We start from the raw sequence: 22,275 nt of genomic DNA on the forward strand, positions 1-22,275 counted from the left end.
GGGGAGGGGGGCTACTGTGTAATTAATTACACTATAGTTTATTGTAGCGCTGATTTTTTCACTAAATATTTTCTTCGCATGTGTATAATATTGGATATATTTTTATGTCGTTTCTTACAGAAGAAATGGTGTTTCATTGGTTTTCCTGTAAAAGTTATAAGTCCAAAATTTGTTTATGCTATTTCAATTTTCTTTGTTTGATATTTTGTTTCATTTGTTTATCCTTGAGAAGACATCTTTCCTTCGTTTAGCCGGAAGGGATATATTTACTATTCGTTTGTATTTAAGAGAAGTAGCTTTGATTTATTTAGCCTGAATATTGAGTTGGTTTATTTTTAAGGGGCAGTGCATAAAAACTTGTTATATTTTTCTTGAAATTCAGGCATATATTTTTTTCAGTGTTGAAGAGAACCTGTAAATGACTTGTCTTTTAGGATAAATTTAATGAGTACAACTATTCATCTCTCAGGATCAGTGTAATGTGTTTATTCTCCTTCAGTTCCAATATAGTGAGTACAATTATCTTTCAGGACCAGTATAATGTGGATAAATGTTTATCCTTCAAGATCAGTGTATTAAGTATGACTTAATACACTGTGTATTAATCAGTGTATTAATCTTCAGGATCATTGTAGTGAATATAACTATTTATCCGTTAGATTCAGTACGGTTAGAATAACCGTCTGCCAGAATCAGTATAGGTAAATGTATTTACCCTTCAGAATTAATACAATAAGTGAATGTATCCCTCAGAACGAGTTTGATAAATAAATTTAATTATTTATTCTCCATGAACAAATTATGGATTGTAATTATTTTTCAGAATTAGTATCCTTTGAAGTTGCTATTTTAATTATTTTATCTCCCAAAATCATTATCCTGGGTGTATTTATTCTTCAGAGTAGGCGTATTGCTAGTGATTAAACATTTGCCTTTTCCCTAGAAGTTGACTGTTTGGTACGTGTTCTATCGGAAGATAAAATGACTTTCTCACAGCGTTTGAGCTAAAGTTAGGAATGGGTCTGAACATTTGGACAGTGCTAGTAAAAAGATCAAACCGAGTTAACGCGCTTTCGCGTTCCGTTTAAAATAGATGTCTCAGCAGGTTTCTAAGGAAATTGACAACTTTCTTCATGCACGAGCCCATCCTCGCTCGGAGAGCTGGCACGATGTCTGTCGTCAGTTCGCGACAGCTGGTTTATGTTTCTTTATTCGTGTCTCGCGGTTCTGTGTGTTATAATAATGTGTAATATATTAGACAATGCACATGGAAATACCGTGTGAAGCTAATAATGGTTTATGAGGTGGCCTCTTGCAAGATTATATGCACAATACCGATAGGTTTCACCATTGGAGTTTTGTTTTTACAGTTGTTTGTTTTCGCCATGCATCTTCAATGTTTCACGTACACGTTTTCAGTAGACCGACAGAAAGGTAAGCAGTAATGGAATTATAACTAAGTTTTGTTTGTGTCAGTTTTCTTATACAGCCACAGTTTGAAGTCATCTCACGATTTAAAAACCTGAAAAAACTTTAAAAATTCATACGAAACATACTGAGATCCTTTATTACAATGTAATGAACAAGCTGAAAAAAAATTACATTTTAAAAACCAGCATTAGGACCCTTTTTGTTTTTGATGAATCTCTTCATAAGAAATACTAATTTTGTCAAATCAGCTAATTCTTTTCGAACTAGAGAAGGACTTTACGACCCTGCTGAAACAACATAAATTGTAGTCAACATAATCGTAACGCTTTGTAATAGTTACCCTGTACTAACACGCGTGTTGCTGCCCACTACCCTGATGGGTTAGACTATAATCATGGGAGAACTTACTTTTGATCCTCACTAATCAAATTTTGGTTTAGATTCAAGGTGGTTACTTGAACCTTTCGTCCTTCACAAACCTGGTATTTACCAAGTCTCACAGTAAGCACGATGTATAACCGGTTGTTCTTCACCTTCCTCTACCCTCTCAGTGGCTAGTCTGTCGGTTTTGATTACAAGGTTGGGCCTTACTTAGTGCCTTTTTCTCCTTTCTTCGCTTGCTGAGGACATATTGGAACTCCAGGCTACCGATTACTTTCGTTCTTAATTTCTTTTTTTTGTTGTTGTTATATACATGACGCCTTTGACAGTAAGTCAGCTTCCTATATGAAACAAGTTTTTGTTTTCTATAAGGAGAATTGTACGCCTTTTTGTTATAATTCTTCGTAATTAAACAAATTGTAATTTTTCAACACATGGTTAAGCAGTCTAAAATTATAAAAAACTGGATTATTACGTTAGCTTAGTTAAGATTGGTATATGTATATATATGTGGTTGCTGTTAATTAGGTATTTACATTGTTATAACAAAAATCAATGTTGACTTGAGGAATTGAAATCACACCATTTTTAAAACAAAATCGTAACAAAAACTTGCTTCTAAAGTTGTACAGCTTTTATGATTTTGTTCATGGCGATTTCCTGACCATTCGATGTGCAAATAGCGCCGTGAAGAATATTTATGACTGAATATATATGTCATAGCCATTTCTGTGAAATGATATTTATATTAAGAGATTGTTAAATAATGTATAGCCAGATGATGCGCATATTCAAGAACTTAGACTTCAGTGTTATCCATGGAAGGTGAAAAACTCGCGCTGAAGAGTTTTTAGGACAGCGGCAGATACTGCTTCTCAATGTAATCTGAAACAATCCTCTCATCTGTAAAATGAAGGCTTTGGTTACGGAAGAGAGCCCTCCGACCCACAATGGCATTACGACGAAACTGGGCACATTTCCTGACAGTAATAACAATATAATAAACAAGGGATTGAAGTGTAAGGAGTTTTACAGCGAACCTTTCACAAGTTTCAGCCATACCTCGAATTCAACAGTTTATTTTTTTATGAGAAAGATACACAAAGAACTGCAATCACAGCAATCCCAAACAGCCGCCACATATCTGTCATGTTCCAATGGACTTTTACAGCTTCGGTTTGTTTAAACGAGGTCTTACAAGCTGGCGTCCACATGCTGTACTGGTTCTGTGAAAAGTATGCCAAAATGTGTGGTCTAAGATTGACGTCGACGCTTTTTGCAGAAGCTTATTACAGTAGAAATTCGCTGTCACAGGGAACAGTACGTAATTCTATCCATCAGACTAACAAATCGACGAAGGAGGAGGTAGTTCCGAAGGAGTCAGGGGATCTGAAATGTTGTGCCTATAAATTGGAATTAATCCTCAGTGTTTATTCAAGAAACAAGAACAAAACAACTAGAAAGGTCAACATTTGCGAGGGAAACTAATATCCCCCTCAATCCACCTTATTCGATAAGATCCTTAGAATATAGTATATTAAATGAAGAAATGTTATTCAAGGCATTGTGAGGGAGCATAAAATACAACTACAATATATCTATGTATAGTTCAGAGGGGGAGACACTAAAGACTTCTTTGTGAGGAAGGTTTAATGGAGCATTAATACGTAAGACGGTTAGTTTGACCCCTTTAAAATCGTAATGAAGGCAAAAATCTTGTATCTGTCCAATCGCCTACAAGGGTTGTCGCGAGGTATCTTTATTCAAAGTCTGGTCAGAATAGAGAAGAATTGCAGACCAAAACCCATATTCTGCGACATATCTTGACCTTTGTCCCCTGTAAAGCCGCAAGTAAGGTAAGAATCCCGAATCTGCTTTGTTTGAGTCTGTGAAGACTGTCGCAAGGTATTTTGTGCAAAGTCCCATCTATATTGGTCGAAATGTAAAGGGATGTCAGGTCTAAAGCTCTAACTTTGCAATTATTATTTTTTGCTTGGCTTGTTTGTTTGTTTGTTTCTAATTTCGCGCAAAGCTACACGAGGGCTATCTGCGCTAGCCGTCCCTAATTTAGCAGTGTAAGACTAGAGGGAAGGCAGCTTGTCATCACCACCCACCACCAACTCTTTTAACAACGAATAGTAGGATTGACCGTCACATTATAACGCCCCCACGGCTGAAAGGGCGATTTTTGCTTGGAATTACGGCTCATAGAATCGCTCTGAGTTTTTCAAGTACAAACTTTTAGCTCCGCCATCTCTTGACCGATTTGAGATTTAATTATAGTTTTGGACTCAGGAGGTTAAACCCTTTCGATTGATGTATTTGACCACGCCCAAGGTCTCATAGATTAACTTACTCTAATCCTGCCCTAAAATAATTTCAATTTGAGGGTAGGCTAGTAAAGATCCTGATGAGCAATAAAATCGAAGCACCCCACGCTTGGTATTTCTGGCGCACAAAAATATATCTAATAAAAATGGGGGGAAGGTCTCATAGATTAATTTACTCTAATCCTGCCTGAAAGAATTTCAAGCGCCGCGGCTATTGAGGATTCCCTCTTGTTTACTTTTGACCCTTGCAAAATCAAAAGAAAGGTATAAATCCCAAATCTGTCTCATTTAATCCGTTGAGACTGTCAAAAGGTATTAGTACTGAGACCTAAATATAACGAATAAAACTTACGCCTGGGCGTATTGGACATGTTTCAAGACAATCGGCTGAGAAATAAAGAAATGGCACACAAGTGCAGTTGTAGAAGAGAAGAAGATGAAGGAAATGTAGGAAATCCAATATGTCTCTCTCCCTGTGGGGGAGACATGAGAAAAGTTAAATTCAAGCTAGAAAAATATGCAAGAGACAGTCAATAGCTACATTTTTATAATATGCGCCGAATACTTCAAACGTCTCACCACTGTTTGTTCGTTTCGTGTTCATTGTTGTATCTTGAGAGAACTAACCAATAATTACTTTCTGTTTTACGGTCGGGCGTGAAACATGTCTCCCGTGAAACTTATGCATATGGTTATGCCCATACAGCCCTCGTGAAGTTTAGTGAGAAATTCTGAAACAAACAGAACTTTGTTTCAGGAGAGAAAATGTTTGAATCGAAAAGTGTGTTCTTGAATTACTTATAAATTCTGAAACAATGAAAATTTGTTATTGCTCATTTTGTGTCTCTTCTTCCTGGTATAATTAAAACAGCTTTCGGTTCGGAAGTGGTGATAGCTTTAAAAGTCTTTTTCAAGCATACGTGTGTTTTCTCACTTGTAGAAGTAGACACCATTATTACGATATCAGTGTTTTTACAAAGCAGTGTTTCGTTGATATTTCGTCTGGTTTGATTAAAATAGCTTTCGATTTAGAAATGATGTTAGTATTTAAACTGTTGTTGTTTGTTATTAAGCACAAAGCTGCACAAAGGGCTATCTGTGCTCTGCCCACCGCGAGTATCGAAACCTGTTTTTAGTGGTATAAGTCCGCAGACATACCACTGTGCCATTGGAGGGCATAAAGTGGTATTTCACTTGTTGAAGCAGACACCATTACTACACTATCTTGTATTTAATTTACAAAAGCGTTTCGATTAAAGTCGAGTTATGCCAGCCTGTGTGCTTCCGTCAACTATCTGACGGCTAGGATTGTAAATCCGAGGATTCGAGGTTCTTGACCAATTACCGCAAAAACACGCTCCGCACTTTTGGATCATGGGCGTGATACAAAAGGGACGACCAAGTCCCGCTATTCAGTCAGGCAAGAATAGCTCAAGAGGTGGGGGTGGGTGCTGTTGACTTTTTACTTCCTCTCTGGTTTATCAGTTCATTATTAGACAGTTAAGGGCAGATAGCTCTTTGTATGCGAAATTCTGAAACAAATAGTCAACGAAGATACTCGCCTGTTCAGCTGTTAGAGCGTATCATAATGTAACAGTCAATCCCACTATTTGTTGATAAAAGAGTAGCACAAGAGTTGTCGGTGGGTGGTGTTGACTAGCTGCCTTCCCTCTAGTCTCTCATTGCTAAATTAGGGACGGCCAGCGCAAATAGCCCTCGTATAGCTTTGCGCGAAGTTTAAAACAAACAAAATAGTTGCTGAAAAAAAAATAACACCTACGCTTAACTTCACTTATGTTGAATAGAATTAAGATCTACGTTATGTCTTTCAAGCTCCTTTTGTTTATTTTGATTATTATAAAGAGTCAGATTTTTATAATAGCAAGATATTGTTACATAAAAGGCTATTTTACGACTTACAGCCAATTATTGATGATCAGATAAACAGGATTTTGTGTTTTATAACTGCTGAAGTTAAATATTGCAATCATGGCTATCTTTATGAGTGATAATAGTAGTAGTAGGTAGACAAGCCCACATAGGGTCTAGCGTTAGACTCGCATTCTGCGGGTCGCGAATTCAAATTCGCTCATCAAACATGCTCGCTTTTCAGCCGTGGGAGTGTTGTAATATGACAGCCATTCCCACAATTCGTTGGTAAAGAGTAGCCTTAGAGTTGGCGGTGTGTGGTGTTAACTAGCTGCCTTCTCTCTAGTTTATCACTTCAAAATTATTGACAGGTAGTGTAGATAGTTCTCGAGTAGCTTTGCGCGAAATTCAACAAACCAGAGCTTTTCCTAAGGATTTTTTTCTACTGCACAATTATATTTTAACTTGATTTTTTAATACATGACACTTTATTGCACCTCATATATACAGGCCTATTAACAAAGGATCCAAAAATGATTATTATTTATCAGCTCTGGAATGGAATTTTATAATCTTAAATATGTTTTTTATTTAAATATTTATTCACTTGAATGTACTTATATAGATGAATTTTCAACTGCTCAAATAGTTTTACGGGTGCACAATTTGTGATCAACTGCACACTAGGAAATACACTACAACAAACGAAACCACGCGCGGACATAACATACTGGATACACAATCGCGCACAAAAATCAAGTATTATACGTATGTGACTGAAATTTCTGGTAATCGGAAAGTTACAAATGAGGGCACTAAATAATTCGTGTAAAATCATGCTTTACTTTGGAATGTAAGAAATTAAAATGAATATTTCTTTTAGTGCAAAAAGACGAAGAAATCGTGGGTTTATGGTTTACGTTTCCAATAATATTTTTAAAATACAAAATAACTATTGCCACGTTTAAAAAAAGTAAGTTCTGCGTGGCTATTGACGCGTTTGCGCAATGAACAATATTTTTGTTGCGTGTATTGAAATATTTTAGTTTCGAACATTATTATCATATTTTTTTGAGATAAAATGTAATTTTGTTTTTAAACATGTCTATTTATTGTTCTTTTAGGGAGTGACGGTATTTGTTTTTTATGGAAAAAAGCGATAAAAACTTGGATACGTTTTGTTCGGTAAATGTGGTTGAACATGATGAGTTGTGTTGTTTGAATATTGATAAATTTACTCCTTTTTAAAAAAATCTTAATGAAAACGAAGTTTGTGAAAATAACTACATAGGTTTGTGCTTCACACTCATATTCGATGCGTCAGGTATCGGTCGGAAACATTACATTTTTAGTAGTTGAAATCGATAGTTTTTTAACATAAAAGCTAAACATATTATAGTATGGTAGTCTTCAAAGTAGGTTAATTACGTGTTGTGTCAATTGAATGCTAAAGAACTTGGGAAAATCTACCAATAGAAAAGGCATACATCTGCACAGGGAAAGACTGTGACCACCAGCCGCTATTGTGTGACCAAAATGAATGGTCAATTGGACAGACGTAGATGATGTAAGAGACGTCAGAGTGTCTCCTTGTTGACCGATTAGCTTCTTATTGTCATGCAAGAAACATTATAAAAACCAGCATATGATAATCAATAACCAATTCGAAACTCACGTATTTAAAATGCAGACAGACAATTGCAACTTCAATTGTAAAACTGTGGACAATGAACCACTAGAAACATGGCTGAATGAGTTGCGTTTCATCCTTTTGTTTACTCGTGACTCATTCAAAATAAGTGGATAACCACATTAGGTATTTGACCGTGCTTGCGTAGATCCAACAGTGGCAACCGATAGAATTGATGTAATGATGTGGGAATCTTCCTTGTGGATTTGTCCTGTAATTTCTTTAGAATAAAAGGTACAGCGTATCTTAACGTTGTTGCCGATCGCGTCCATTCCACTTGTATGTCAGTGCTAGTGGACAAGGACTCTTCCAGTACGATATTGTATTAATCCAACGCGTTCATATTGTCCGAAATTGGTTTGAAGAACGCAACAACGACCTCAGCCATTTTCCTTGGCTAGCGAAACTTTTTACGTGTCTTTGGGATGAACGCAGTATCACACTTACCGCGCACCTCACTCGTCTGCCCATAGGAATCAATTGTAGACCGTACTCGTCAACAAATTGATTATAATCAAATAAACATCTTACGGCATTTTGTGGAGTATTATATATGCTACACACGGTGCAGGCTGTTATTGGGTGAAAGAGGTTCAACCATATATTAGGTGAGGGTTCTACTAAAGTGACTAGTCGTGTTTTTTTGATAATGCTACGTGGTTTTATTAGTATATTTGCTTTATTAGATTGGTAAAGAGGAATATTTTTAGACTAAAGCTGATCACGAAGTTAGTTTTCTGTCTAGTTATTTATATATATACTGTATATATAAATGGTAAATTTTGTGGCCAGCATATATATATCAATGTTTCCTAACCCTGTTAATTTTTAGTCTTTCTGTAGATGTTGTTGTATCATTTGTGATCTAGTTTATCATGAATTAACAAACCAATAAACCGAAATAAGCATTCAGGCTTCGTTGTACCTGACTTTTACCTTAGGCTCAGCAGATCACTTGATATGCACTTGATTATCAGTAGTAATGTATCTTGTACAAATTCTATCTCTCTGCATTTATCATGGGTTTAAACTGATTTGGTTTTCAAACTTAAACAAGAAGGCGTGCAGATCAAATTAATCGTATTTGATGTGTTTGTTTGTTTTTAATTAAGCACAAAGCTACACAATGGGCTATCTGTGCTCTGCCCACCACGGGTATCGAAACCCGGATTCTAGCGTTGTAAGTCCGCAGACATACCGCTGTGCCACTGGGGGTCGTATTTGATGCAAAAGAAGAAGTATCAGTGAAGTGTAGAGAGAGACGGTGATAAACCATTGTAATTGCAAGGAAGTTCATATTTCAAGGCTGGAGTTTTCAAGTTTTTTTGCTGGACTCCCTTTTGAAAATTACTGGACATACTCTTAAAGATCCGTTATCACAATGTTTTTTTATAATTTCGCGATCTCACCTACAATAGCCATGCGATCCCCTTTTGGGTCAGGACCACCAGTTGGAGAAACGTTGTTTTAAGGGGGCTAAAGAGCGGTTTCATCCAGAAACACACACACACACACACTGCTTGCAACAAAAATGACATATTGCCCGTCTGTTCGGCTATCTTTGCCAGCTGTCAAGGTCACATGTGTAATAATCACGTATCATACAGTCGAAGCCAACATATGTCTTATCAGAATCAAAAGGCACAATAAATCGTATGTCCCGGCGATATTATGTGTCTTGACCAATGTCGTTCTTTAGCAACGTATTCAAAATTCTAATTAAGACTGTTTTAGCTGCGTTCATTAGTGTAAGGATGAGAGGAAGACATTGTACACAACAGTGCTTAGTTTGACGAAAACTGGAAGTTTATGTGCACACACACATATATATATATACAGAAATATAATAGCAACTCATCCGTGATAAATAAATGAATAAGGTAGATGAAATATTCAACTTTATCTGTTTTATTCTGAACTGATAAAGGCACTTCCCATCTTACTTTCCAGCTTCTTCAAAAAATTTATAAAGAACCACGCATAGTTTTTAAGCATTTCTTGCTAAATAGCAACATTAAAAGCATATTTGGCCCTAAGATACAAATTGAACCAGACAGGAATGAAAGAAAGTTATTCTTCCTCGGTCTGTCTTTCTCTCTCTCTCTCTCTGTATATATATATATATATATATATTGTGGCTGAATGAATTCCGTGGGCTTCCAAGTATATGTTCCATCATAACAAAAAATATTGTATTTGTTTTTGCAGTTATGATTATGTTTTTTATTTCTTATTCATTTTATATCGTCATAATATCGGTCCTGCGAATTTATATATCACATCAATAGCTGTCACTTTTTTGTTTTTGTTTTCCTGGTTTCATCTGTTTGATGTACACGCTATATAAAAATACTATAGATGGTCGATACTTTGCGGATCATGTAGTATGAAGGAAGACGGTTTGTTTTCTTTTCCACAAATACCATAAAAAGAGAAGAGGAAAAAATTTTGATAAAATAAAAAACGACAGAAATCCTAATGTAAAAGTGAAAGATGAAAGAGTATAGAGAGAGATGGAGAAGAAATAATTGATATCGAGAAGAGAATATCGTTATACATTCAATGAAAGATGATGGGAATATAGTGTTTAACACAGGCAAGAGGAATAAAAGATCAGCGCAAGCTAGAGATACATACAGAATACAAAGATAAGGATAGTAAGAAAGAAATTGCAAAACAGCTGAAAAGAATTTTCAAACAGCAAATATATATATATATATATATATATATACTACTATTAAGTAGAGAGAGGACGAAGAAACAAAATCAGAAGTCTAGAAGTTCAGATTATATATATGAAGGATTAGAATAATAAAATCGAGAATCACGACAACATTGTTAGGCAAAAAGTGCTTAACACTTATTTTCACTTATGTAGATTAAATATATTAATATATTACATATTAAATAGGTTTTAAATATTAAATAGGTAGAACCCACAATGATGCGATTATTATTCATTAATTATCTACGCTTGTGTTCAGATGTTCTGATCGTTTCAATGTTTTACTTCTTTTTCGAAACGGCGATTTAATATTTATCATTCTTTCATGCTGTATAGAAAAAAGTTTCTCTTGGATATATTCAGAAATCAACATAATTTGGATTATCTATTTTATTCCAAAAATGCCAGTTCCACGCATAAATGTTTTTGCCATACCATCTAAAAGTACTTTAATTTCGTAATTGTTTGGCTGAGAAAGAATTATTTAAAACCAGTATAGTTGGTTAACTTTGGATTCAGACGATAATGTTATTTAATACTTTAACAACGCTGTAACAGGTCGTGGGTAATATTCAGTATGACACATCTAGTCCTCTGAATACGAATAGAAACCTTCCGTATTTTCATGAAGTATATGTAGTTACAAAAATTGAAAATCTACATCTATTTAATACAGCATTGGAACCAATAAAATTATGTATTTTTTAAAGGTGAAATCATTCTTAGAATGCATTAAAATTCAGAAGTTTCGAAAGGAACGAAAAATAAAACAGGAATAAACTGCACGATTTAACTGCTCTATTTCATTTATTTACTTATTCTTATTGAGTGAAGTGTCTCATTAGTAAAGTGACAAATTCATGTTGAAATATATTTGCTAAAAAAGAAAAGAGACGCAGGGAAAACGCATGTATCGTTTTCCTTATCAGTGAGTAAGAGATCAAAAACAAAACCTCCATTGATTGTTAAGTCGACAGTACTTTAGAATAAGTGCTTCTCAAGACAAAATTCCATTACTTTCAGACTATTCCTTAATATATGATGAAAGAAATTCACATTTCTCTGTCGTAAAATAAAATTATTGGGAAGGGAAAAGTTTTTTTTATAAACTTGAATAAAAAAAGTGCTTTTTTTTGTTTGTTTTGTTGAATTTCGTTCAAACTACTCGAGGGTTATCTGCGTCCCTTATTTATAAATGATAGACTCTATGGAAGGTAGCTAGTCAATAACACTCGCTATCTTCGGTTACTATTTCACCAATGATTAGTGGAATTGACCGTTACAATATAACGACCTCACGGCTAAAAGGGCGAGTATATTTGGTGACGAAAACAAAAAATGAAACGCGAAATGTTTCTTCACCTGTCTTTAGTTTTAAACCAAAACATTTTTATAAAGCTGTAAATTGTTCAATTCATCGTGATTGGGATTATGTTATGGAAGTTATATTATGCTGTACAGCATTGAGAGTTTGAATACTGAGTGTCTAGGTGATTCATGTTTAGCTGATAAAGTACAGAAATATGGCGCAGTGATTAATTTGGTTACTGCCTTTTTCTTCGTGCAAAATTGCCTGTGCAGTTGGTTGCTAGGCTACAGAGATCATCTTGCTTCCGTGTTTGTGCAGGGCGCGTGAATAAGCAACAAACATCTTTCACGCAAGGGGGTTATCATTACGTCCTGGGTATTATATAGAAGTTGAAAAACGAAACCTTTAATTTCACATCATTCTGTTTCGGAGTGAATCTGATGAGCTCAGTGGTGCGTGTGTACGTCGTAGTTTCACCGTCAAATTAATTTTCACCTTGAATTCGTCAATTTTAGATGTCATTAATTTTAAAGCGAAGCAGTGGTTGTGTTTACGAGTTTCCTTTGTCGGTGCTGGTTTTTTTTTCTCTTTATACTGTATTCTGTGACTTCCGTTTCTTTCCCAGAAAAATGACTATTTTCTTGTACGTCTTAAGAAAGCACTAAATTTAATAATATGAAAGTTTGATTAATTTTCTGATCCGTGTTACGCTTCTGTTATCACGTTCTTATCCCTTATTTTGATTACATCCGTCGATTCAGGTTTTTGGTAATATAAATTCGTTTATCCAAACATCTACAATTGTGTTAATGCTATATTAAAAGCCGTTCTTTAGAACTTTAGAACGGTTACTTTCCGTGGCTGGAAGGACTTTATTATAAGCATTGATTGGCACCGATTTTGGTTGTTTCGCGTTGAGATAATAATATAAGATTATATATACGAGTTCCTACCGTGCGAACATATAAACCATTCCAAGTAGTCCACAGAATGGAAGTTCGCACATGTTTTTAAGATTAAGATGTTTTTGCCAATAATCTCCAGCTAAGATAATGTACATAAACTAGCGTAAGTTTGTTTGCAACGCGGTGAATACTGAGTTTGTTGTTACATTGCTCTAGGACAAGCCACTAGTAACCTTATAGTGTGTAAGTGCTGTAAAATACTTTATCGTGAACACGTCGTAAGATGAAACGTCGATTAGATAAACAGTTTTCTCTGGAGCTCAAGTCCTTTTTATTTTCTTCTTATAACATGCATTAATTCAAGCTGTTACCAGTGTCCTCGTTCTCGTTGACATTAGCACCGCCCACTCTTAAAACTATCAACTTTCCATTGATATTTACGTGATCCTCGAGACGGATAAACATCGATTGTATAATTTACATTTGCATACATATTTAACAAACTCATTAACACATGAAACGATTCAGTAAACTATTTTTGTCAATAAGATAATTTTAAGTTTCCATTTTGATTTTGTTTTTAAACTCCAGGTATCAATTTCTACTTCTTCGTAAGAATGATGCAGTTACCAAAAATGCGATTTTGTGTCTGTTTCTCTGTGCCCTGTCCTCTCCGATTAACTTAAAAGATAATTTGCAATTAATTTATGTGTATGACCATCAAAAAGAAGAACTACATTTCACAACGTAGAAACTTTGGTAACATAAACCGTGGAAAATGGAATCCAGAAAGTGGCAACTTGCGATCAAATTTTCCAATACGTAGGAAGATATATTGTTTGTATGATTCCACTTTTACCTCAAGCCACCATTATTTTTGTTGCTAACAGTTTTTCGTTATTGATCTAAATGACTCAATTTCAGAAACTTTCGCCTGCCATTATTTTCATTGTAAAAGTTATCATGAGACGATCTTGTGATATTAGTTGGCCATTGACATTATGTTCCGGGGGTGGTTCTTTATAATGAAAAATGTATCCAAGTTTTTGAAGGTTAGTGTAGAGTTTTATTTGTTTTTCGAAAAACAAAGACGGGTTTAAGTATCGTCGAATGGATTAATGCATTGATGGTCCCCAAATTGTGATTTACTTTTCGAAACTATACACTATAAAATATCAACTCGTGAATCTTGACGTGTTTGTATTAATTTTAGCACTTTCTTCAGCATTTCTAGTGAAAATAAGGCTTTGGTCATTAATCTTAATATATTCCTTAATATGAACTTCTCCGTTAGTCGTTTATTAAATATGCTATACATTTAAAACATGTAGCGAACGTTTTAAGGATGCCAAAAAATAATATCTTTTTAAAGGCACAAAGATTACAGTTTGAAGAATGTACTTGGATGCTTTAATAACGAAGGTAACTAGACTGCCAGAAAATGGATTTAAAATGTACTGTAATTCTGTTTATTAATGTTGTTTGAAAAAAGTTTTTTTTGTGTGTGTAAAAAGTCAGTAATTGGTGTTATACAAACTTAGTTTACACTTCTAATAAAGATTGTAAAAATTATTTTGCTATTTAAACGGAAAAGGCAGTTTAAGGATAACGTATTATATGAATCATTTAAAGAAATTTGAATTTTTGTATGAGTTTTATACAGTTGGATCTCCAGTTTCATTTAAATTAAATAATAACATTTCTTATGAGATTCGTTCTCGAAACTGGTGAATACATTCAGTCGTCAGACGGAGGTGAAGGCTATGATATTAGTAAAATAGGAAATATAATTCACAGGAAAATATGTACAACAGGCATAAAACATAAAAGTGTTTAATATCTATAATTAATTGTTGCTATTGTAATGCTAGGAATATTTTAAATGAAACTGGTGAGTTCAAAGCAGTTGTGGAAACTGAGGATTTTGATATTATGGGTATCACTAAAATTTGGTTGGATTTGAACAATTTTGATGAGAGAAATGTTTTTTGAAGTACCAAGCTACAGATTATTTACTAGAGATAGAGTATTGAAAAAAAGGGGGGAGAAGCTTTATATGTGAGGAGTGAATTGCGTCCTGTTGAGTTAGGGCATATTAAAGAAAGTAGCACTGGAGTTGAATCAGGGGAAAAAAAGTCTTATAATTGGGATTTGTTATTCTGACCACCAGGTCAGAATGTAGAAGTTAATGAGAAATTGTATAATGAGATCAGAATGATAGCTGAAAAAGATGTTATTATGGGAGATTTTAATTTCAGGGGTATTGATTGGGATGTTATTGTTTCACTGTATATATCACTTATAAGGCCTCATTTAAAGTACTGAGTACAGTTTTGGGCTTACTTCCTCAATAACGACATTGAATTGTTGGAGAAGGTTCAGAGAAGAGCCACTAGAATGATACCTGGGATGGTGGAATTGTCTTATGAGGAGAGACTAAAATATCTAAGCTTGTTTTGTCTGGAGAAGAGAAGGGTCAGAGGAGATTTGATTGAAGTATTTAAGATTATTAAGGGTATTGATAATATAGATCCATCAAACTTTTTTGTGTTTAACAGTGAAAACAATAGGACAAGGAGTCATAAATTCAAATTTTGGCAGCGTAGGAGTCTTCTGCAGTTTAGATAGTATTACTTTTTAAACAAGATGGTTGGCTTTTGAATTGAGCTGCCTTCAAGGGTGGTGGAGGCAGAAGATTTAACTGAGTTCAAGAAAAGATTAGACGAATACGTGTGTACTAAGAGGTGGTTATAGTTGGGAGTCGGAAGGGACATCCTTGATGTGCTGATAAGCTCCTTTTGTCCCTTTAGAATTTCATGAAACTTATGAAATCATTACTCAACGGTTATGTATAAGAATTTGTGAAATAAAAGTTTATCAGAACACCTATCAATTTATTGCGCATTGCCGCCTGGTGGGCCAAAGGGTAAGTCTAAGGGCTTATAGCCCTAAAATCTTGTTTCGTTACCCGTGGTGAGAAGAGTTTAAATAACACATTATGTACCTTTGCACTTAATAACAAACAAGCAAAAAAAAAGGCATTACATATCTCTGTTGTTGAAACTTAATAATACAAGTGTGTATGTGTGTGTTGATATATAAATAGTTCACTTAATGTTACAAATTCTATAGAATCCTTCCAAAATTATTTTATTTTCTCGCAGAATTTGATAAAGTATCGGTTTCACACTCTCATTCATTAGTCCTTATTTAGCGGTTATTAGGTTGAAGACTGGAATTACCATATAAACCTGTACCATTAAAAGTCATTGAAAATTTGGGAAGACATAATTGAAGTATTAAAATGATAATAGTAGAAAAGTCATGGAAACGAATTTTAATAGCTAGTTCTACTTATCATAAGTACGGTAGTACTTATAGTAGTAATGGGACAAATACACAATACATGCAATACAAACTGTTTACACATATACACTTTTAACAACCAAATAATAAATCTTCAAAAGTATTTTAGAGACACCCTTAGGTGAAAAACAAACCATATACAAAATTACAAGTTTTAGAACCACTTGAGAAAGTCAGCAGAGCAGATATAAAAATTCACAAAACCGCAAATTTCTCAATCACACTGACTGACAGGCATTATTCAACGTTTCTAGCTGTGTAACAGACTTACTATAGTTATAAGTACGCCAAATAGAACAATAACACAGGGACCACGTGCTAGTACTAGCGTGAAGTAGTTATTAAATTGATTAACTAATTTATCAACCCTAAGTATATGCACACAACCACAACTCACACTACATCACCCAAATGACATTGCACATTGTAGAGTGGCATCAAATGTACAGCACACATGCACACTCACAATGTGTACACACGCGATAAGTGAAGAGAATGCACATCACACACGCATAAACCATTATTTGCACATACCATAATATTATGGTGCACACCCACACTGATGATATACATAAAGGATATCAACAGAAATGAATGAATGTTGCATAAGATCGTGACATCTTGTACGAAAATAGTGCATGAACAAGTGGGAAAAATATTTAAAAATGGAAATGTAAGAATGGGTGCACTAAAAAGTGAGGAAACAAGGTAGGAATGAACATGGTGTAATAAAACGTGCTCTCTACAACCTCCGGTCCATGCCTGTTTCGTTTTTCTGCGTTCCTGATACTATACAACTTATGAGTACATACAAAAATGTGTCAGTGATTATTTTACTTTCATATAGACAGTAACGAATCCATGACGTATTTACGCAGAAACTTCTTGGGATGTTTTTATTTTTGTGTTTTAATCACCTATATAGCTAGTGTACGAAATCCTGTTGCCTTGTCATGCAATTGCATAAGGATGGACAAGTTGTAAATAAACAAAACATACAAGTTATGGATCCAACGGATATCTGATTCTTCTGGTGTTGTATAAACAGACTTTACAGTACATGTATTACCTTCAATAATTCGATTCACAGAAACCTCTAGCCATTGTATGATAAGCATAACTAACTCTGATAAGTTTAGCCCACCTGGCTTATTGTATACAGGATAGAAAAAATAAACGAGGTGTGCATGGACAGGATGTTGGGCACGCCCCCTTGTAAGGTTGTGCAGAGGAAGTTTTATTACATAATGCCAATTCCTACCTTTTTTTCTCACTTTTTTTGGTGCACCCATTCCTACACTTTTAATTTTTTAAACATCTTTTTCACTTGTAATATTGGTGATTCAGCTTACCTTCAGATGGGCCCGGCATAGCCATGTGGTTAAGACGCTCGACTCGCAATCTGCGTCCCACCAAACATGCTCGCCCTTTCAGCCGTGGGGGCGTTATATTGTGACGGTCAATCCAACTATTCGTTGGTAAAAGAATAGCCCAAGAGTTGGTGGTGATGACTAGCTGCCTTCCCTCTAGTCTTACACTGCTAAATTAGGACGGCTAGCGCAGATAGCTCTAGTGTAGCTTTGCGCGAAATTCAAAACAAACAAACAATATCGCCAGATTTATCAATGTATAGCGAAATGGCTTTCACTTTTCTGAACTGTTATGCACGAACTTTGCTTGTGGGTTCATGACTTTGTTTCTTACTGGGTTCCTAATGATGTATGAATCACACAAAAATAAAACAAAAATACCACCAATATTTCAATTAATGCCACTAATTACTGCTGGGGTGCCTTATGTATTTTTTCATAGAAAACGAGTGATTTCATCTCTTCTTTTTTTTTTGTCAGTTCTTTGCACTGAGTGTTGTAACAGGATAAATATACAATTATTGAATATGATGTGAGATGTAGACCACAGAGGCTTCGCTGGGCGCTGGCCCACGGGGCACGTGCCCCGAATCCCCAGTTGGTGTTTTGCAAAATCAGAATAGAAAACCATGATCGATATCGTACTGAAACGCCGAAAATTTCCGCGCCTATGGGCCCTAGCCCCGGAGCTTTTAAGCACCTAGCGACACCTCTGGTGGACCTCATTGCTAATGAATGGTATTAAAACAAGTCGATAGTTTGAGGGTTCAGAGTTCATGCCCAAAAAAACCGGTACAGGTTAAATATACGAAACTCAATTTGACCTTATCTTCTTCTTCTTTCTTTTTTTTTTCTTTTTTTTTTACGAATACACTTTCAGATCGTTGTATAGGCTAGGTTACTGATAACACACCATTAGGTTAGCAGTTGTTTTTACCGGCATGTGTTATCATGGTTTGATGTGTAGCTATACATTAGTTGTATGTCGTACATAAATATTTCGTACCGAGGTCTTTACAAAAAAAAGGAAAACTTAGTTCCTAATTAAATCAATTTCTAAATTTACGCTGTAGGTTTTAATACTCTTGGTGTGTTATACCTTACATAATTAAACACCACTTTTTGAACGAACAAGAATTCGATAAAGAGGGTTTCACGTGTTTGTAAGTGACATCTTCGTTATTGAACAAAAATATTAAAAGCACAAATTTGTGTTTAACTGACAGAAAACTACTAAACTGTAATGATTAGATAGTAACTGATAATATATAGCGTTCATGAAAGTGTAGAAGCAGTTTTATACATGCAAACTTAATGTTTTAACAGATTGAAAGTACATAATATTTCAGTTACACGTAAAACATTTATGAAAATAAATATCTTTTTTTTCAAACGTGTATACGAATTTAATTATTTCAAATTATTACGGCCTGTGTAAAAGAAATAAATGTTTGTGCTTCAGTACTTGCTATTTAAAGTAGTTGTATACATTAATACATGAGTTTTTGTTTATATAAAATTTATACCTACGTATTTCAAACATGGGTTCATACGGTAATAAATATATATAGGTACAATTCTTATGCTTACTTAAATATGTTGAATTTTCATGTTTGATTGGGATGCCGAATTCGACCAATAATGTATAAGTAAAACAGATCACTTACTAAACTCAAGAAATATTTTGTAAATAAGCATTCACATAGCAATTGAGGACTGTAGTTACCCAAGAGAGGTGATGACAGTAGGGTAGGGAAACAGAAGAGGAACAGTCCATACCATAAAATTATTTTTGACATGAGACATGTATGTATCGATTATGCGATAACGATACTGTATAGAATATGTTTGATACGCGGCAATTTTCATTGATTCTTCATAAAGACTTATTTAACTCTATAGTTACACAAGTGATGTCTGTATTATGTTGTTGATCATCAATAATTTAGTAATAACAATCGTAATTATACTCATTAACCCCGCTGCTTACTTTATATATTCTGAACAGCTGACTTACTGACGTGTTGAGCTGTGCAGCACAAAATGTAGTTATACTTCCAACAAGTGATATAAGACCACTGAGTTGCGACTTCTCTCTCTCTCTTTCTGTATATATATATATATATAAACAATGCTTGCGGGCTGTGTGTGTTTAAAACTTAGATCGCTCCAATCTAATTTGGAAGAGGCCCCAAATGGAAACTAACATTTACCCAAATGTTTATGTATAGGAATATCAAACAGCTAACAGAACTGTGGCTGTTCTAAACTTCATTAACATTGTCAGTAAGCCTCAGTACTTTGCTTCAGGATGTGGTTAATATGCACATCAGCCAGTTTCTGGTAGAGACAGCAAAACTAAATATCACCAGTTTATAGAAGTCTTACATCAGCATGTTATCGATAGCACTAATTACTTGTGGCTAGAGTTTAAAATAGCGCTAAAACCTGAGTAAGACTTAGTTGTCTAAATTAACGTTTTAAATCTGCAATTATTTTAACCCAGGAAGTCCCTTAAGTACTTACGTTCGGAATCCTCCTAAAACTACATATCTTTATACGTGTCAAAAATAGCAATTTTGAAAAGTTATTACAAGGAAATGCATAATAAAAAAGAATCAAAGTACAGGTTTGTAATGAACTTTATCACAGCTCATGGCATTTTTAACCACTTCTGTACGTGAGTGTCACTAATTTTGTGAGTTATATGTGATAACGTTGAGTCTGTTAATTTTGGTATTCTTCTTTTACGTGCATTTATTTAACTTGGGTGTATCATTCATTTTTTAAAAAAATCGTGAAACTAGGATTGGTGGATAGATCTACTTCATAGGAGAGTAAAGAAATTACAATTTGCAAAGGACACTTAATTTACTGTAGTAGTTCATGGTACCTTCATTTGCTACCTTTCACTGCTCAGTCACGTCGGATCTATTTTGTCTTTGTAATGTATTTTAACATATGCATTGTGAATGCGAAAGTTTTATCTTTATTATATTATATAATATAATCAGTTGAATTGGTGCAGTTTTATCACAAATTTCTGTTGAGTTATATATAATATAATAAAAATAAAACTTTCGCATTTATGTATGACTGACATATATCGTTATCCAAACCATACTAAAATAGACCTCAACTTAATAGTTAGAGTGATTTGTTGTTGTGGTGTTGTAATTAATTTTATAGAAAAATAATTTTATTTTTTCTTCAAAATTACCAAATGCTTATAAATATCCAGGATTGTTGGTCTCTCTCAAAACGAATTCTGATCATCTTCCGGGTGTTTGTACAAAACTTTCTTTGTTTTCTTTTTATGAACTCCATTTATCTTATCTTTTGTTTCTTTGTCTAATTTGATCAAGCGTGATATAGAAACCTAAGAGCACGATCACTGGGATTGAAGAATAATATTTTAGTTCTTGTAGGTCGCACCTCCGCACAAGGTTCCTTAATGTACGCTCTCACACCTTTAGCGTGCCTAATCTGTCTCTCTATTAGGTTTAAAAGTGTGCATAGATTATGTAGCCAAGTAAGTTGGAACAATTGGCAAAAAAATACTTTGAAACTGAAGTACCAGTTTGCTTATCTTCTGATCAAGCTTTTAAAGTCGACTTACCAAGACCACCCATTTAGAATCACAAATAACATTTGTCAAACCTTGGTTGTTCAGAGTGTGTACCTAGCTCTTGGCTGGAAGAAATGATTAATTGTGCCACTGAGGAGTTCTTGATGGTGCTGTTACGCTTCGATTGAGAAAGTCGGGTTGGCTGGTTTCAGTGATGTGTCTTTTTCTCCCCTTTTGTAGGCTGTCACAGCGTCAAAGACTGTGGAAGAAGTCGGCTACTGGAGCAGTGGAAACGTGCCAAGCGATAGCCAAGCAGTTAGCGTTTGGAGGCAAGATCGTTTTCGTGAACCAAATAGATTCGTGAAATCGAGGTGTTATTGATAAAGTACCGATAGTGAGTAGACTTCGCTTTAGAATATGATTGGAGCTGTATTCTTTATTTAACTATAAAGATATATCATATATTTATCCGAGATACTCGTGGAGTATAGCTATTAATTGTTATTATTATTTGTAAAAAAAATACGACTTCATTATTTAACAGTCGCAAATGATAAGGTTTCAATGAAACAATTAAAGTAGCTTTTTTTTTCTTTTTCTTTACAAGTACTTGTTAATATAACATTTGGTTGTTGTATTTGATGCACTTAGAACATTCGCGTAGAGTTACACAAATGGCTGTCTTTTACATAGCTGTCCCTAATTTTGAATTGATAGACGAGAAGGAATGCAACTAGTCAACAGCACCTACCGCCAGCTAATGGTCTACTCATATCTGACTATTTTAGAGCACCCATGACACCATTGTACGAAGTGCGTTTGTGCGCCAAAGGAACGCAAGCCATGGACTTTTAGATTCACAGTCCGGGCACTTTAACCGTTAGGCCACCCAACCCGATATAGAATTTTACTAGGATATATATTTTCCTGGTGTTCTTAGTTTCTCGCAATGAGTATACGAACATACCACAAAGCCTTCACTATCATATTCCAACAAATATTAGCCTGTCCTTTAAGGAATAATAGGTGCATAGTTCATTTTATCAAAACTCCTGTACGTTAATTCATTCTCTCCTACAACTAATTATCCAGTTTAGTGCCCATAAGCTTATTTGCTCATACTGTTCACGTCCCTAGTAGTTCAATACGTCTTAGCTTATTCTCTTCGACGTCACAGGTCCTCAGTTCAAAATATTTCAACTCATTAGTTTGCATATCACAGGTCTCCAAGTCAAGATTATTAGCTCATTCCCGGTGTAGCATAAGGTCACTAGTTAAATATGTGTTAAGCTGAGAATTTATGAGCGAAAGCAGAGTATGTTCATTCTCAC

The 22,275-nt window shown here is 34.8% G+C and overlaps 1 protein-coding gene across 2 annotated transcripts in view; it reads left to right on the forward strand.

Moving 5' to 3' along the window:
- LOC106470475 (plexin-B-like) overlaps window positions 1–22,275 on the forward strand; it is a 242,089-nt gene that overhangs the window by 116,569 nt on the left and 103,245 nt on the right. The window contains exon 2 of one of the 2 annotated variants that reach the window (XM_022400354.1): window positions 21,185–21,338. The exons of the other annotated variant lie outside the window; for it this stretch is intronic. The gene's annotated coding sequence lies outside the window, so the exon portion shown is untranslated. The remainder of the gene's footprint in view (window positions 1–21,184; window positions 21,339–22,275) is intronic. 2 annotated transcript variants of the gene reach the window in all.

Source organism: Limulus polyphemus, unplaced genomic scaffold (genome assembly GCF_000517525.1).
Source record: "Limulus polyphemus unplaced genomic scaffold, Limulus_polyphemus-2.1.2 Scaffold4, whole genome shotgun sequence".
NCBI classification, from domain to species: domain Eukaryota; kingdom Metazoa; phylum Arthropoda; class Merostomata; order Xiphosura; family Limulidae; genus Limulus; species Limulus polyphemus.